This window comes from Bubalus bubalis, chromosome 2, assembly GCF_019923935.1.
Source record: "Bubalus bubalis isolate 160015118507 breed Murrah chromosome 2, NDDB_SH_1, whole genome shotgun sequence".
NCBI lineage: Eukaryota > Metazoa > Chordata > Mammalia > Artiodactyla > Bovidae > Bubalus > Bubalus bubalis.
The window spans coordinates 126427422-126445948 of record NC_059158.1 but is presented as its reverse complement, the minus strand read 5'-3'; the positions used below and the strand labels follow the sequence as shown (position 1 = coordinate 126445948).

At 41.1% G+C, this 18527-nt stretch overlaps 1 pseudogene; it reads left to right on the top strand.

Moving 5' to 3' along the window:
* The first annotated feature begins 3139 nt into the window (after positions 1–3139).
* LOC102389514 lies at positions 3140–3853 on the top strand (annotated as a pseudogene).
* Positions 3854–18527: the final 14674 nt, after the last annotated feature.

Sequence of the window (18527 nt, the reverse complement as noted above, 5' to 3'; positions counted from 1 at the left end):
TTGGAGTTAAGAGCCGGACTGGTCTTGAGGAGACTTTGGGTGGAAACACACGACTCAAGATATTGTTGGTGAAGGCTCATGGGAATGTGGTATTGAAAGCTGATGGTATCTTAACCCAGCGTTACCCAGTTGAAGCTGAAACTCCAATACTTTGGCCACCTGATGTGAAGAACTGACTTACTGGAAAAGACCCTGGTGCTGGAAAAGATTGAAGGCAGGAGAAGGAGAGGACAGAGGATGAGATTGCTGGATGGCATCACCGACTTGATGGACATGAGTTTGGGCAAGCTTAGGGAGTTGGTGATGGACAAGGAAGCCTGGCATGCTACAGTCCATGGGGTTACAAAAAGTCAGACATGACTGAGCGACTAAACTGAACTGAACAAAGTTGAAGAGGCTCCTGGATTCTGGTTGACAGTATCTGCTGAGCTCCCAGAGAGCAGCCAGCATCAACTCTTAAAACACGTGTGAGAGGCATTGTGGAGTGCTCATGAATGCCGTCTGATGTAGTTGATACATAGGACAGCTTTTTAACTTTTTTAGTAATCAGCTTTTCTTCTATTAATAGGATCACTCTAGTGGCTCAGACGGTAAAGTGTCTGTGTGCAATGCAGAAGACCCAGGTTCAATCCCTGGGATGGAAAGATCCCCTGGAGAAGGAAATGGCAGCCCACTCCAGTATTCTTGCCTGGAAAACCCCATGGATCTTGGAGCCTGGTAGGCTACCGTCCATGGGGTCGCAAAGAGTTGGACACGACTTCACTTTCACTTTCACTTTCACTTTTCTTCTATTTAGATGTATTATTTGAAGTTTTCATGCCAGAGAGCCAACACCTGAAAAAAATAATTTTCTATTGTGTGTATATTTCATTTTTCTTGTCCTAGTGACTAGAATAACTAAAGCAGTATTAAGTAAGAGTGTTTATAGCAACTGTTCTTGTCTTGTCCCTACCCAAATAGTAACACAAAGAATCTTTATGAATAGTAATAATAGGTATCATTATTATCATTGTGTGCTATATGCATAATAATTGGTATATCATATTGTTTAAGAGCAAAGATTAAGAGTCCAGCTGTCTACTTTTTACTACCTCTGTTTGACCTTAGGCAAGATGGCTTACCAATCTTCAGTTTGCTCACCTGTGAAATGGGTAACAATATCTGCTGAGCTCATTAAATTGTTATAGGGGATTAAACAGATGAGTTAAGTTAGATTTACTTAGTGTAATACCCAAACCTTGGTAAATGCTACATAGGTGTCTGCTACTCTTATCTTTTATCAAGTGAATATTATGTCCAGACTCTGTGCTAAGAGCTTTAATATGTTGCCACACATAATGCCTACAACTTCTCTATGAAGTGTGCACTATTCTCCTAAAACTTCAGAGGGGGAATCTTCTTCTCCACAGGATTAAGCAACATCCCTAGGTGCTCAAGTGTAAATGGCAGAGCAAGATTCTGAACTCCAGGATACCTGACTCTCTAGCTCATGTTTTCCTCCTGTGATGTGAGTGGTACACTTCCTGTTCTATGTCAAGTACTTTGAAAAATAAAGAGCAATATCAAACACAGCTCCATCTGCCAAGGGTCTTAAAATCCCAGGAGTCGATCAGGGCTGCCAGCAAATGCTCAGTTTGCTGGGTCACTGGAGATGAGGCGAGACGAGCAGCAGCAAGGCGCCAGACTCAGTTCAGAGTGCTGAATTTTGAACATTAAGGAAAGAAGCTGCTTTGGATTTCCCTGAAGAGCAGTGAGCTGTCAGGTGCAGAGATTTCATCAGACAAAGGCTCAGGTTATCTCCCTGCAGGGATCTGATATTTGACCTTGGTTTGCTTTTATCCCAAAGTCGTAATGAGAGGCTGCAATGGGGACAGCCAAAGAAGTGTCTGGCTTGGAAAGTTGGTTCCACTGAATAAATTGCAGAGATTAAGGAGTGACCATGTTTGGAGATCTCTAAAATAACTTTTCCATTTAATGATACTTCATTTCAAACAGGCTCTCTCTTCAACGCTGACCTTCTTTATGGCAGTCAATCCCACATTTTCAACTGTTTCTTTGATGGCCCCATAAGTAAGAACAATAATATCTTTTGAAACTGAAATACAAGTAAAATGGAGTCATTATCCAAGTTTACCTTCCTATCTAGACCTAATTATCATTGATATTGTCATTCACCTGGTACATGCTTAATACTTTAAAATAATTCTTGATCCTCTCCTTCAAGATAATCACTGGGTTCTAACGAATTTTCCTCATTTCATCTTTCTTTTTTTAAAAACTACTATCATCTATCTAGTTCATATCCACATAAGTGCATGCCCAAAATTATGACTATTTTTTAATTTTTGTTATTTCTTAATTGTAATTTTTTAACTTTATTTTTTATTTTTTAATACCAAAAATATTTTGTACTGGGGAATAACCAATTAACAATATTGTGATAGTTTCAGGTGAACAGTGAAGGGACTCAGCTATACAGTTGCATGTATCCATTCTCTCCTAAACCCCTCTCCCATCCAGGCTGGCACATGACATTGAGCAGAGTTCCAAGTGCTATGTAATAGTTTTTTGCTGGTTATCCACTTTAAACATAGCAGTGTGTGTATGACCTTACCAAAGTCCTTAACTATCCCTTCCCCCTGGCAGCCAGGAGTTCATTTTCTAAGTCTGTGAGTCTCTTTCTGTTTTATAAGTAAATTAATTTGTATCATTTCTTTTTATATTCCACATATAAAGGATGTCATATGATATTTATCTTTCTCTGTCTGATTTACTTCACTCAGTATGACACTCTCTAGGTCCATCCATGTTGCTGCAAATTGCCTTATTTCATTCTTTTTAGTGACTGAGTAATATTCCATTGTATACATATAATATACTACATCTTCTTTATCCATTCCTAAACAACTTGGAATGGATTTGAGGAAAATTGTGCCTTAAGAAGAATTTCTTTAAGTGACTAAAACAAAGTTTAAAAAGCAAATAATAAAAGAATGAGTACCTGGATAAAACACTCATTTTGCAATAATGCAGCTTTTAAGTACATATTATTGACTGGCCATAGTCCATGCAGAGTTACAAGTCCACAGTTCAACAACACGTTGACAGTTCCTAAAGAAAACTACTTTAGGCCTTGCAGATGCTGCCACCCTGGATTCTCTTGAGCTGTCCAGCCACGGTCAACCCCATCTTCTTCTTTGACATCGCTGTCGACAGCAAGCCCTTGGGCCACATCTCTTTCGAGCTGTTTGCAGATGAAGTTCCAAAGACAGAAGAAAACTTTCATGCTCAGAGCACTGGGGAGAAAGGATTTGGTTATAAAGGTTCCTGCTTTCACAGAATAATTCTGGGACTTATGTGCCAGGGTGGTGACTTCACATGCCATAATGGTACTGGTGGCAAGTCCATCTATGGCAAGAAATTTTATGATGAGAACTTCATCCTGAAGCATACAGGTCCTGGCACGTTGTCCATGGTAAATGCTGACCCCAACACAAATGGTTCCCAGTTTTTCATCTGCACTGCCAAGACTGAGTGGCTGGATGGCACGTATGTGGTCTTTGGCAAGGTGAAAGAGGGCATGTGGAGTGCTTTGGATCCAGGAATGGCAAGACCGGCAAGAGGATCACCATTTCTGACTGTGGAAAAATCTAATAAATTTGACTTGTGTTTTACTTAACCACCAGACCATTCTTTCTGTAGCCCAGGAGAGCACCCCTTACACCTATCTACTTGAAATATCCTATAATCTTTGTGCTCTTGCTACAGTTCTTTGGGTTCCATATTTTCCTATCCCCCTCCAAGTTTAGCTGGATTGCAAAGTTAAATTTATGATTATGAAATAAAAACAAAACAACAACAATAACAACAAAAAAGAAAACTACTTAAAAAAAAAAAAGGCATAACCCAGATGTTCCCTCATTTGACTTACTCCATCTAAGTTCAAATATGCAGAAGGGCTAAGGTATATCCAGAGTATTTTTTAATGAAACTCCCTCCTTTCGCTTCAAATCACTCCTACCTAGAATGCAAAAATAAGTCATTTGAAATACTCTTTAGTATTTCATGTTTTAGTGTATCTTTTAGTAAAAAAAAAAAAAAAAAGGAAAAAATAGTAGCATCATCAGATATATCATGTGGCTGTTGTGACCCCATCATATACTGTGACCTTCACCTCAGTCGATTCATGAGAAAAAACATCAGATATACCCAAGCTGGGAGAAATTCCACAGGATACTTGGCTAGCACACAGTAATATTGCCAAGGTCGTGAAAAGCAAGTAAAAACTCAGAAACTGCCACAAACAGAAGAAACTCAGGAGATATACACTTAAACACATCACGGTACCTGATCTTCATCCTAGAATAGCAAGAGGACATTGATGGAAAAACTGATGAAATCCAAATAAAGTCTATAATTTAGTGAGCAGTGAGGAACCAATGTTGGTTACTTAGTTTTTGACAAGTGTAACATGTAATCAAAGATGACAGGGAAAGCTAGCCGTCACACATAAACAATAGCATTTATTCTACATTCATGTGGGTGTCTCTGCCATATCTAAATGTTTTATCTGCCAATGTCTGAAATTAAAATTTATTGAGCTATAAATTAGCATAAAATATCTTTTCCTAAACCAGCTAACCCTGAAGATGAGATTACATCCACAGATGCTAAGGTAAAATGAGTTCTCAGCACAGACATTATTTAATTAACAGCCAACACTGACATCTACTTAACACTCCTATGCGTTATCTCCATCGTTAAAGGCAGCCCTCATTTACACAAATGTTCACATTCAGTTCCAATAATATTTATCTTGTCAAGCTATGAAAAATTGCTGAAATGTTATTTTGCATATCTTTGGGCATTTGAGCCTAAGAGAAAATATTCAAGCCCCTAGAATGGTCCATTTGCCAGACACCACTTTACCAGAGGGAAAGTAAAGTTAGCCAAATTCTCTGTTTCTCTCAACATTTTTTAAGCAAATAATTTCTTCTGAATCTTCCAATGTGGCACTCCGGTGTGCCACTTTTCAAGCTGCTAAAAAGCTAAAACACCTAAACAAGAGAAATTTAGTTAGAGGGAGAAAAAAAAATTGTTGCTTTCAAGATCAGAAGCCAGTAAACTACTTTCACATCAGAAGTTCAATTTAATCTGAAAGGAAAACAAATCCATCAATGTCCATTCAATGAGCTCACAGACCTAAGGGACACTCTGTTTCTTCCTAGTTGGATCTGTGTATTAGATGTTATTTGAGTTTTTCTGTCCCTGAAACACTTACTTTAAGATGTACCATGTAGCTGGATTTTGTGTTCTTTTTTTTAATCTGCATATGTTTACTTTTTTTTTTCAAATGCTCCTTAGATTTTGAACTGCAGGAAACATGTATTTAAAATGGGACAGTGATTGCTTGTTTAATTCAGTAGCATTTAGTAACAATGGGGAATCAGACCATCTCAAGTGGGCTCTAACAAGATTACCTGCTTCTGATTCAGTGGCCCTTCCCTTTCACTATGGGCCACTGGCACCTTGGCCACGAGAGCATCCCTCATCAATGCCCAGCCATCTTTGGGGAAAATAGTCTGGGGAACACATTTCAGTGAAAACTAATTTTAGTGATGCTTCACAAAAGACCAACCTTAACAGCTAAACTTGAATATAACTATTTCCATTAAAGATATAAGACTACTTACGAACATAGCTTGGAAACTTCCATTTGATGAAGGAATCCAGGCAAATCCTCAGAGGAGCACTAAATGCTTAACTGTCCCTTATTCCAAAGAAAGGAAACAACTTCCACATGGCAAACACCAGCTCTTCCTAGGAACCACACATTAATGGCACTTTTAGCTCCATTTTATAGACGAATAAACTGAGGTTCACAGAGTTTTAGTAACTTCACCAAGGTCTCACAGACAGTAGAAAAAGGAGCCAGGATTTGAATTCAGGCATGCCATGCACTCAATATGCCAGCAAATTTGGAAAACTCAGCAGTGGCCACAGGACTGGAAAAGGTCACTTTTCATTGCAATACCAAAGAAAGGCAATGCCAAAGAATGTTCGAACTACTACACAATTGCACTCATCTCTCATGCTAGCAAAGTAATGCTCAAAATTCTCCAAGCCAGGCTTCAATGGTATGTGAACCAAGAACTTTCAGATATTCAAGCTGGATTTAGAAAAGTCAGAGGAACCAGGGATCAAATTGTCAACATCCACTGGATCATCAAAAAAGCAAGAGAATTCCAGAAAAACATCTACATATGCTTTATTGACTACGCCAATGCCTTTGTATGGATCACAACAAACTGTGAAAAATTCTTCAAGAGATGGGAATACCAGACCACCTTACCTGCCTCTTGAGAAATTTGTATGCAGATCAAGAAGCAACAGTTAGAATTGGACATGGGACAACAGACTGGTTCTAAATTAGGAAAGGAGTATGTCAAGGCTGTATATTGTCACCCTGCTTATTTAACTTATATGCAGAGTACATCATGAGAAACACTGGGCTGGATGAAGCACAAGCTGGAATCAAGGTTGCCAGGAGAAATATCAATAACCTCAGATAAACAGATGATGCCACGCTTATGGCAGAAAGCAAAGTGGAACTAGAGCATCTTGATGAATATGAAAGAAGACAGTGAAAAAGCTGTCTTAAAACTCGACATTCAGAAATATCGAGTCATCTGGTCAACAGATGGCATCTGGTCCCATAACTTTATGGCAAATAGATGGGGAAACAATGGAAACAGTGAGAGACTTGATCTATTTGGGCTGCAAAATCATTGCAGATGGTGACTGAAACCATGAAATTAAAAGATGCTTGCTCCTTGGAAGAAAAGCTATGATCAACCTAGAAAGCATATTTAAAAGCAGAGACATAATTTTGCCAACAAAGGCCCATCTAGTCAAAGCTATGGTTTTTCCAGTAGTGATGGATGGTTGTGAGAGTTGGACCATAAAGAAAGCTGAGTGCCAAAGAATTGATGCTTTTGAACTGTGGTGCTGGATATGACTCTTGAGAATCTCTTGGACTCAAGGAGATCAAACCAATCAATCCTAAAGGAAATCAGTCCTGAATATTCATTGGAAGGACTGATGCTGAAGCTGAAGCTCCAATACTTTGGCCACCTCATGCAAGGAACTGACTAATTGGAAAAGACCCTGATGCTGGGAAGGATTGAAAGTGGGAGGAGATGGGGGCGATGGAGGATGAGATGGTTGGATGGCATCACCAACTCAGTGGGCATGAATTTGAGTAAACTCCAGGAGCTGGTGATGGACAGAGAAGCCTGGCGTGCTGCATTCCATGGGGTCGCAAAGTGTCAGACATGACTGAGCGACTGAACTGAACTGATGCAATGCTCCAGGCTTCCCTGTGGCTCAGCTAGTAAAGAATTCACCTGCAATGTAGGAGACCCAGATTCTGTCCCTGGGTTGGTAAGATCCCCTTGAAGAAGGGAATGACTACCCACTCTAGTGTTCTTGCCTGGAGAATTCCATGGACAGAGGAGCCTGACAGGCTACTGTCCATGGGGTCGCAGAGTCAGACACAACTGAGTTACTAGCATACACTAATGCACACACACATGCCATATTCTAAGGCCCTGGGTTTAATTCCCTGGACATACTGAATGAACATCACTAACGGTGTCAGTCCCAATATTTATACCAGCAACAGCACTTATACCAGTATAAAGAAAAGTGAAGAAGTGTGAGTCTGATTTCCAAGTACAAGCCATCCAAGGATATGAAGGGTTTTGTTTTTGTTGCTTCCTTGTTGCTTTTGTGATTATGTTCCTCTAGGAAGAACATAGATGTGCCATGGAGTGGGGACTCTGCAGTCAGGCAAGCCTTCACCAGACCTTGGCTCATGCCTGTGGCCAGAATAGCCTTGAGCCAGTGACCTAACCTCCCCAAATTTCACTTTTGTCATTTGCCAACTGATGATAATAACTCTGGCTATTCCTAGTGTTTGGGGCTTCTCAGTGGCACTAGTGGTAAAGAACCCATTTGCCAAGGCAGGAGACATAAGAGACAGGGGTTCGATCTTTGGGTTGGGAAGATCCCCTGGAGGATGGTATGGCAACCCACTCCAGTATTCTTGCCTGGAGAATCCTATGGACAGAGAAGCCTGGTGGGCTACAGTCCTAGTGTGCAAAGAACTGGACACGAGTGAAGCAACTGAGCATGCACACATGCACGCATAGTGTTTGCAGGAGTCAACTGAAATAATGCCCCAAGTGCTCCTTGAACATTGATTGCCAAGAGTTTAGGAGGTGCTCTTGAATGTCACCTCAATTTTGCATGTTGAACTATGTCCCTTCTACCTATATAATAGGTTAAGACTGAAAGCTTAGACAGACTTTTAGAGTTCAGAAACCCCAAAGAATCAGTTACTATGGCTGACAAAGTCTTCTTAAGAAGCCCCAGCAAACCCACTTAATTCTCAATAGAGGATCTCATATTAACTCTGTGTCTCCTTTATCCTTTCAGGAATTAGTAGGAGCTGAAAAACACAAATGCAAAATTAAGACAAACTAATGCACTGTGACTCAAGTTTATGTAGAATGTCAACGAGGGAGCCAGAGTGGGAGGAGACATCCTTCTGCTTTGCAAGACAGCTGTGGCTCACCTTTTCCTCTATTAAAAGCCAGACCCTGTGGCTTTCCTGCAAGATTAATAGAACCTCAGTGAATCTCTGATGGAGCTGACTTTTAGAATCCTTCAGCAGGCACTGTGCCTCAGATACACGATGCTCATTTCCTTCCCTGCTGACATGTTTATTTCAGTAGACAGCCAAGTGGGTGGAGGGCCTGGCTAAGAGTATCTGGGACCCCATCTCCTCAACTCTCTTCCCATGACTTTTCACAGAGATCCAGAACATTTGTCAAAACAGCTCCTTAGTTTTTGGCTAGTACATTGTAGCAAATCTTGTGAATAAGGTAAGAATCCATATTGTTGTGAGTAACCTTCAGGTGGCCCCAGTGGTCCTCACATCCCGGAATTTACGTCCCCATCTTCTCCCCTTCCTTTGATTGTGCACTAGGCTTGCTGACTTGCTGTTAATTAATAAAATACAGCATAAGTTATAGGATGTCAATCTAGGTCCAGGTTACAAAAAGACTATGGCTTAGGCTAGGGACACCCTCTGTTTCTCTTGCTGGCTCTGATAGAAGCCAGCTGCCATGTGTGAACTGCCCTTGGAGAGGCTCACATGGCAAGAAACAGACAGGGTCTCTGGCCAACGGTCATCAGAGAACTGAGGCCCTCAGTCCAGAAGCACAGGAGGAACTGAATCCTTCCAACACTATGTGAGTAAGCTTGGAAGTAGATCCTTCACAGGTCCAGCCTCCAAAGAGACCACAGTGCCTGCTGGCACCTTGATGCATGCAATCTTGTGAAGGATTTAGGTTCAGGGGCAAAGAGATAGTCCATGCCCAGATTCTCAACCCACAGAAACTGTGAGATATAAATAGTTGTCATTTATTATGAAAAACTTGAACTTGCACAGTGTTGTATGGCAAACATAACTCAATTTTCAAAAATTAAAGCATTAAAAACGGCTTTCAGACTCCTTGATCATCTGCCCCTTGTCTGCTTCTCTATACTGAACTACTCATATCTCCTGACCATCACATGCCATGTCATACCTCTCTATAGGAGCAAACAGGTCCCTCGCCCCTGAGTGTCTCCTTGTCCAACAAACTCAGCCACCTGTCCAGCTTCCATTAGGATCCAATGAATGCCTTATTCAATCCTCAGATGTTTGCTGATCTATGTCACTGTTACCATTTCATCCTTGAGTTATCACTACACCTCACTCAACATATCTTTATTTTTTTCACAAATTACTGCCTCCCTCACTAAAATACGAAATATAAAACCTTTTAAATTCTACAGTTTAATTTCATTTTCCCAGAATATAACACAGCTTCAAGTATACAGTAGAGACAAAATAAATACATGAATGGATACAACCTGACCCTTTTGTCTAACTATATATTGCAATCTATTTGAGGCCATCGGCCACCTCGCAAACTGTTTTTCTTTTCATTGTATCATACCATGCTACACACAGAGAGGTAGCTGAAGAAACATTTTTGACTGTTTTGAAACTCACAGAACAATATTGATTCATTAAAGGTTAACTGGTTGCAGGATCTTATTTGAATTCTTTTCATTCACTGTAGGGGTATAAATGAGTCGTTCTTCCCAACTCTTACTATCCACTTAAATTCTTGGTAATCTGTAGATTTTACAAAGTGTTTTATGCTGTATTTTAATTGTCTTCAATCATTGTGAATTAAATGTTTCTTTTTTTTTCTTTCAGTAGAATAATTCAAAATCCAGATGTACTTAGTTTATAGTAATGACTCTGAGTATTGTCAGCAAACATAAATGTTCCTTGGATAAGGGAATTTGTGGGGTTGTGGTTTTGATGCTGCTATGTAAGATATATCACAAAGAAGCCTGTAGTTCATCAGCAGAGAATCAATTCCAAAGGAATTAGAGCAAAGATGGCTTGCTAAAGTGTGCTTTTACTTCCACATCCCAGACGGGGCTGTCCCAAATCTTACCTGCTCCTTCATGTACCCATCACACTGATCTATTTAACTGACCCATTCTCCCAGAATCTATGGTTTTTAAAGTGGTCTTCAGTCTAGTAACACCTCATTACCCAGGAATTTGCTTTAAATGCCACTTATTGAGCCCTACCCCAGACCTAGTGGATCAACAACTCTTGGACTGGGGCCAGTGAACTTGTGTTTTACCAAGCACTCCAGGTGATTCTGAGGTGCCCCAGCATTTGAAAATTATAGCTATAGAGCATAAGTCTTCTGAGGGCAGTGTTCATGAATTATTTAAGTTGATATTTCTAGTGTCCAGTGTTTGACCTAAAGTAAGCACTCCAACTACAAGGAGATCTAACCAGTCCATTCTAAAGGAATCAGTTCATTGGAAGGACTGATGCTGAAGCTGAAACTCCAATACTCTGGCCACTTCATGAGAAGAGTTGACTCACTGGAAAAGACTCTGATGATGGGAGGGATTGGGGGCAGGAGGAGAGAGGAACGACAGAGGATGAGATGGCTGGATGGCATCACTGACTCAATGGACATGAGTTTGAGTGAACTCTGGGAGTTGGTGATGGGAGGCCTCTGGGAGGCCTGGCGTGCTGTGATTCATGGGGTCGCAAAGAGTCGGACACAACTGAGCGACTGAACTGAACTGAAGCACTCCATAAATGTTTGTGAAAGAATGACTGGACATATGAGTTACTTTTGAATCTTCTGAATTGTTCTATGGAGTTTTTCTGGGTCATTATGTGAAGATGGGATTACGAACTGTCAGAATCCACATAACCAAAAAAAAAAAATGTCCAGAAAGAAGTGATGATTGACAAACTCATGCTACTCACCTTTCAAGTCTTACTTCAAGCCATACCTGCTTTACAGATCTTTCTAACTCTACCAAGCAAGCTTATGCTTCTTATCCTATGGTCTCCCTGTATGTGTCTGTTTCTTATTGTAGTTTTATCCTCAACAGCTAGCACATTGCTTAGAACACAGCTAAGGCAAAACAAATATTTTTTCATCAAAAAGCACTTATGACATATCCACGTTTTCACTGAATTAAATCATGTTGAAAATGTTAGCAAAACTATTCCTGTCAAAGTTGAGGCCTAGGATGAGCCACGTCTTAGAAATAATAATAATAATATGTTATATTATTCCATATGCCAAAGCCTTTGACTGTGTGGATCACAACAAACTGTGGAAAATTCTTAAAGAGATAGGAATACACGACCACCTGCCTGCCTCCTGAGTAATCTGTATGCAGGTCAGGAAGCAACAGTTAGAACTGGACATAGAATAACAGACTGGTTCCAAATTGGGAAAGGAGTACGTCAAGGTGGTATATTGTCACCCTGCTTATTTAAGTTATATGAGGAGTACATCATGACAAATGCTGGACTGGATGAAGCACAAGCTGCAATCAAGATTGCTGGGAGAAATATCAATAACCTCAGATATGCAGATGACACCACCCTTATGGCAGAAAGTGAAGAAGAACTAAAGAGCCTCTTGATGAAATTGAAAGAGGAGAGTGAAAAAGTTGGCTTAAAGCTCAACATTCAGAAAACGAAGATCATGGCATCTGGTCCCATCACTTCATGGCAAATAGATGGGGAAACACTGGAAACAGTGTCAGAGTTTATTTTGGGGGCTCCAAAATCCCTTCAGATGGTGATTGCTGCCATGACATTAAAAGACACTTACTCATTTTGATATATGGCAAAATTAATACAGTACTGTAAAGTTAAAAAAAAATGACACTTACTCCCTTATTTTTGGGGGCTCCCAAATCACTGCAGATGGTGACTGCAGCCATGAAATTAAAAGATGCTTGTTCCTTGCAAGAAAAGCTATGACTAACCTAGACAGCATATTAAAAAACAGAGACATTACTTTGCCAACAAAGGTCCATCTATCTAGTCAGCTGTGGTTTTTCCAGTAGTGATGTATGGATGTGAGAGTTGGACTGTGAAGAAAGCTGAGCACCGAAGAATTGATGCTTTTGAACTGTGGTATTGGAGAAGACTCTTGAGAGTCCCTTGGTCTGCAAGGAAACCCAACCAGTCCATCCTAAAGGAAATCAGTTCTGAATATTCATTGGAAGGACTGATGCTAAAGCTGAAACTCCAATACTTTGGCCACCTGATTGAAAGAACTGACTCATTGGTAAAGACCCTGATGCTGGGAAAGATTGAAGGCAGGAGAAGAAGGGGATGACAGAGGATGAGATGGTTGGATAGAATTACCGACTCAATGGACATGAGTTTGAGCAAGTTCTGGAAGTTGGTGATGGACAGGAAAGCCTGGCATGCTGCAGTCCATGGGATTGCAAAGAGTTGGACATGACTGAGTAGTTGAACTGAACTGAACTGATTCCATAGAAGGGCAGGGTAATCCACTTCAGTATTCTTACCTGGGAAATCCCAAGGACAGTGGAGCCTGGCAGACTATGGTCCATACGTTCGCAAAGAGTCAGACAGGACTGAAGCTGCCTAGCATGCACATTATTCCCTAACAGATCAGAGCAGAGTCCTAGAGCTAGGTTTTCTCTACTATCTTCATTCCTCCCTTAATATTTTTTCCCCCTCTCTCTACTCAGTCTTGACCAGGGCATGTCTCTAGTTCCATTTCTTTCAAGATCTTGCTCAAATTTGTTATCAAAGATGCTGACTCAGAATCCACCCACAATGCAGGAGACCTGGGTTCTATCCCTGGGTTGGGAAGATCCCCTGGAGAAAGGAATGACTACCCACTCCAGTATTCTTGCCTGGAGAATTCCATGGACAGAGGAGCCTGGCAGGCTATAGTCCATGGGGTCTCAAAGAGTCAGACATAACTGAGTGACTTTCTTTTCAATGTGATATCTGATTAAGTTTTACCTTTTCCTGATACTATAACTTTTAAAAGTTAAAATTTTAAGGAATAAAAGATCTTCAACAAGAAATTAATAAAATCACTATTTCTTTCATTAATAAATATTTCTTTTATTAGCAAAAAGTTTAAGTTTATTGAGTACCTAGTATCAGGTGTTATTTTAGGTGCTTGGAATAGATTATTAAACAGACACACAAAGACACCCTCCCCTTAAGGGGCTTGGGTCCAATGGAGGAGAGGGCAGAAAAGAGAAAGGGAGAGACCATAAACAACAAATACACAGACCAATATGTAATGAAGTAGAAGATAGGTTCTATGAAAAAAGATGCAGCAGCATGAATGGGATAATTCTGCTGAGCTGATGGCCAGTTAGTTGATTTACAGGTCAGGACTGAAGATTGTGCCCAGAGGGTTCTCACAACCTATTATTTTATATTTTCTATGTTCACCTCTTATATTATTCCATCAAGTCTCAGGGCTTCAAATATAATTTATATGCAAATGACTCCAAAATTTATACTCCAGTCTAGAGCTCCTCCATGGATTCCTGAAATATACATCCATCTGCCTCTGGGCATCTCGATTCGGATACCTAATAGGCACTTCCAATTCAATTTTCCAAAACCCTGTCTGCTCTTCCCCTACCCCAATGCTTTTCCCACACACAAGCTTGTCCTCATAAAGTGGCTGCTATCTCACCTGTCCCCTTCCACTTGCTCAGGCCAAAACGATTGGGATCTTCATTAACTCCTCCCTGCCTCTGCATGTGTATGTGCTAAGTCACTTCAGTCGTGTCTGACTCTTTGCAACCCTATGCACTGTAGCCCACCAAGCTTCTCTGTCCATGGGATTCACCAGGAAAGAACACTGGAGTGGGTTGCCATGCCCTCCTCCAGGGGATGGCATGGTGATCAAACCCACATCTCTGATGTCTCCTGCATTGGCAGGTGGGTTTTTTACTACTAGCCCCACCTGGGAAGCTCCCCTTCCTGGCTCTAATACCCCCTCATCTGTTCTGACAAATCCTATCATCTGTACCTTGAAAAGTTCATCCAGAATCCAGCTCCTCATCACTATCCTGTGATTCAAGTCACTAATCATTCTTGCTTGGATTATCACCACTTCTCTTGAGAATAGTTTACTTTTGTTCTTAACATCAGGCTTCCCTGGTGGCTCAGATGTTAAACAGTCTGCCTGCAATGAGGGATACCAGGGTTCAATCCCTGGATCTGGAAGATCCCCTGGAGAAGGAAATGGCAACCCACTCCAGTATTCTTGCCTGGGAAATCCCACAGACAGAGGAACCTGGCAGACTACAGTCCATGGGGTTGCAAAGAGTCAGACAAGGCTGAGCGACTTCACTTTAAACTTTTTATTCTTAACATATCTGCTAATGACACAGCAACAAAAGAGATGTAGTTACTGGTAACTCAGGCCACACCCCTCCTCTGATCAAATCCCTCCACTGCTTTCAGAGCCTTCACCCCACTTTATTGACTTCTCACACTTCAAACAACTATCCACCTACTCTTTATCACCTCAGGACCAGGTACCAGCCAACTAGGGGTAGCTTCCAGCCCCCGGCCCACTGAAATTATCCGAACTAGCCAGTCTAAGCCTGCTTATCCTGCCTTGTCAGCTCCTTCATTTGGAAACCATAACAAAGGCTCTTGCCCACGTTTTCTTCTCACTCCTTCTGCCCCCTGACCCACCCTGTTTTTTCCTGCATGGAGTAATGTGGTGTACCTCTCCTGGTGTACCCCTCCTCTTTTCAAGGGTAAAGATAGTTGGCCTATCCACAGCTGAATAGTAATAAAATGATCACTAACACATTCTGTCTTAGCAGGAAGGTCAAAATAAAAGAAAGCATATCTCAAGTATTCACCTGGAGAAGATGCTTGAGAGTCCCTTGGACAGCAAGGTGATCAAATCAGTCAACCCCAAAGGATATCAACCCTGAATATTCATTGGAAGGACTGATGCTGAATCTGAAGTTCCAATACTTTGGCCACCTGATGCAAAAAACCCATTCATTGGAAAAGACCCTGATGCTAGGAAAGATTGAGGGCAGAAGGAGAAGGGGACAACAGAGGATGAGATGGTTGAAAAGTATCACTGTCTCAGTGGACACAAATTTGTAAAAATTCCAGGAGATGGTGAAGGACAGGGGAGCCTAGGGTGCTGTAGTCCATGGGGTAGCAAAGAGTCCGACACTACTTAGCAACTGAACAACAACAGTACTATTCTGAATATGGGGAGACTCAGGTGGCTCATCATTGGGAAAGTTTTGACATATGCAAAATAGCGAGTACATACTTTAGAATATCATGAACATATGTGAGAAGGGGAAAAAATTGCACTTAGCAAACACCTAGGGCACATGGCCATATACTGCACTAGAAGTTTTCCATTATGTTAATTAATCCCCATAAAAAACCCTGAGAAGCAAGTGTTATTATTGCCATGTTACAGAAACTGAAACCAAGAATCAAAGATTTTAGGTAACTTGCTCAAGTTCTTAGAAATAGGCAGAGGTCTATCTGTTTTTGACATCTGTGTTTCCTCTTTCACTTCACTGAGGTCTAGAGATATGACTGAACAAGAGGCTGACTTGTTGTTGTTGCTGTTGTTGTTCAGTCGCTAAGTTGTGTCCAACCCTTTGCAACCTTATGGACTGTAGCATACCAGGCGCCCCTGTCCTTCACTATCTTCCAAAATTTGCTCAGATTCATGTCCACTGAGTTGGTGATGCTGTCTCACCATCTCATCCTCTGCAGCCCCCTTCTCCTTTTGCTTTCAGTCTTTCCTAGCAAGAGGCTGACTGGGCCAATCTAAGTTTTGCTCTCTTCTGATTTTCTTTGTTTCTTAAAATGACTTCTTATCCATTCTTTCCCTCTGTGTTTACTTAGATTCTTAGAATCTCAAAAAAATCAAAAACTTCTCTTTGCCTCTCAGTTATTTCTGATTAAACACCTTTGCCTCTCGGTTATTTCTGATTAAACACCTTGTCATTGCCTTTCTCGGAGAAGGCAGTGGCACCCCACTCCAGTACTCTTGCCTGGAAAATCCCACGGACAGAGGAGCCTGGTGGGCTGCAGTCCATGGGGTCGCTAAGGGTCGGACACGACTGAGCGACTTCCCTTTCACTTTTCACTTTCATGCACTGGAGAAGGAAATGGCAACCCACTCCAGTGTTCTTGCCTGGAGAATCCCAGGGACGGGGGAGCCTGGTGGGCTGCCGTCTATGGAGTCGCAAAGAGTCAGACATGACTGAAGCGACTTAGCAGTAGCAGCAGCATTGCCTTTCTCTTCTTGAACAGATCTAAGCTCATATACCACATTGTTTAATTGACAGACTCAGTTAGGTTGGGAACTGTCTTAAAAGGAAATTTCTTTTGACAAATTACATTTGAGTGATTGATTGGTTCCTCACCTAGAGTTGCTGCTACCACCCTCCTTTCTGACTTAGATAAAACTAAGTGGTTTAAAACAAATTAAACCACTTCTTGTGGTCAGCCTCCTTATCAGCAGGCTGCAAAACTACTGTCATTTGTAAGCATTGCCCTGCCCTATTTGAAAATGTAAATTTATTTAGCAGGCAAATGGACCTTCCAGAGTCAGGCAAATTCATAGGGACATAAATACAACAAAGCTTGCAGTACAAGAAAACAGAAAGAATTTGGACTTTCAGATAATCCCCAGACTTTCTAATAATCCCCATATATTAGTCATTTGATGCATTTGGTTTTGTTACAATGGTATTGCTACATTTCAATTAGAGTATGACCATAGACAATATTACCACCATTTAGCCTTTCTTTTCTCATCTCCTAAATAAGTATAATCGGAGAGGCAATGGCACCCCACTCCAGTACTCTTGCCTGGAAAATCCCATGGACGAAGGAGCCTGGTGGGCTGCAGTCCATGGGGTCTCGAAGAGTCGGACACGACTGAGCGACTTCACTTTCACTTTTCACTTTCATGCTTTGGAGAAGGAAATAGCACCCCACTCCAGCTTCTTGCCTGGAGAATCCCAGGGATGGGGGAGCCTGGTGGGCTGCCGTCTTTGGGGTCGCTAAGAGTCGGACACGACTGAGCGACTTCACTTTCACTTTTCACTTTCATGTATTGGAGAAGGAAATGGCAACCCACTCCAGTGTTCTTGCCTGGAGAATCCCAGGGATGGGGGAGCCTGGTGGGCTGCCGTCTATGGGGTCGCACAGAGTGGGACACGACTGAAGCGACTTAGCAGCAGCAGCAGCAGCAAGTAAGTATAATTATCTCCTGAGTTCTTGCTGGGAATGCATAGGATACCATAAAGCACTCAACACTGTAGCTGTCTAGAGTGGGCTTCCACAGCTATCAATAGAATGGACCGTGGAACTGGACCACTGTGTAACCTATGTACCACTCTTAATTATGTAACCTTGGCAAGTTTCTTAACTTCTCTGGGCTTTTTCTTCAATTTTCCCATAAGTAAAATAGGGGTGGGGGGAAAATAGAGTAATCTTATTGGTTTGTTATTATGATAAGAAGAGTTAATGCATATAAAAGACTTGCACTGGAGATCTATATAAATATATACGCACATATTTGCATTTTTAATTGAGATGTCACTCACACAAAATTCACCATTTTAAACTGTATAATGCAGAGAATTTTAGTATATTCACAATGTTGTACAGCCATCACCATGACCTATTTCCAAAATATTTCCATTACCCTGAAAAGAAACCTTGTAGTGTTACCTGTCACTCTCCACACTCTCATCCCCTGGCAACCAATAATCTATTTTCTGCTCCTATAGATTTGCCTGTGTGAACACTTCATATAAATGGAATTATTCAATATGTGGTGATTTGCCTGTGTTCTTTTACTTAAAGATTTTTTCTTTTACTTAAAGTTTTTAAGGACCATCCATGATGTAGTATGAATCAGTATATCACTCTTTTTTCATGACAATAATATTCTATAATCTTGCCACCATTGTTGGGAAGATTGAGCATAGATATATGGCTTTATTTTTAGACTCTCAATTCTATTACATTGGTATATTGTGTTTGGCTATAT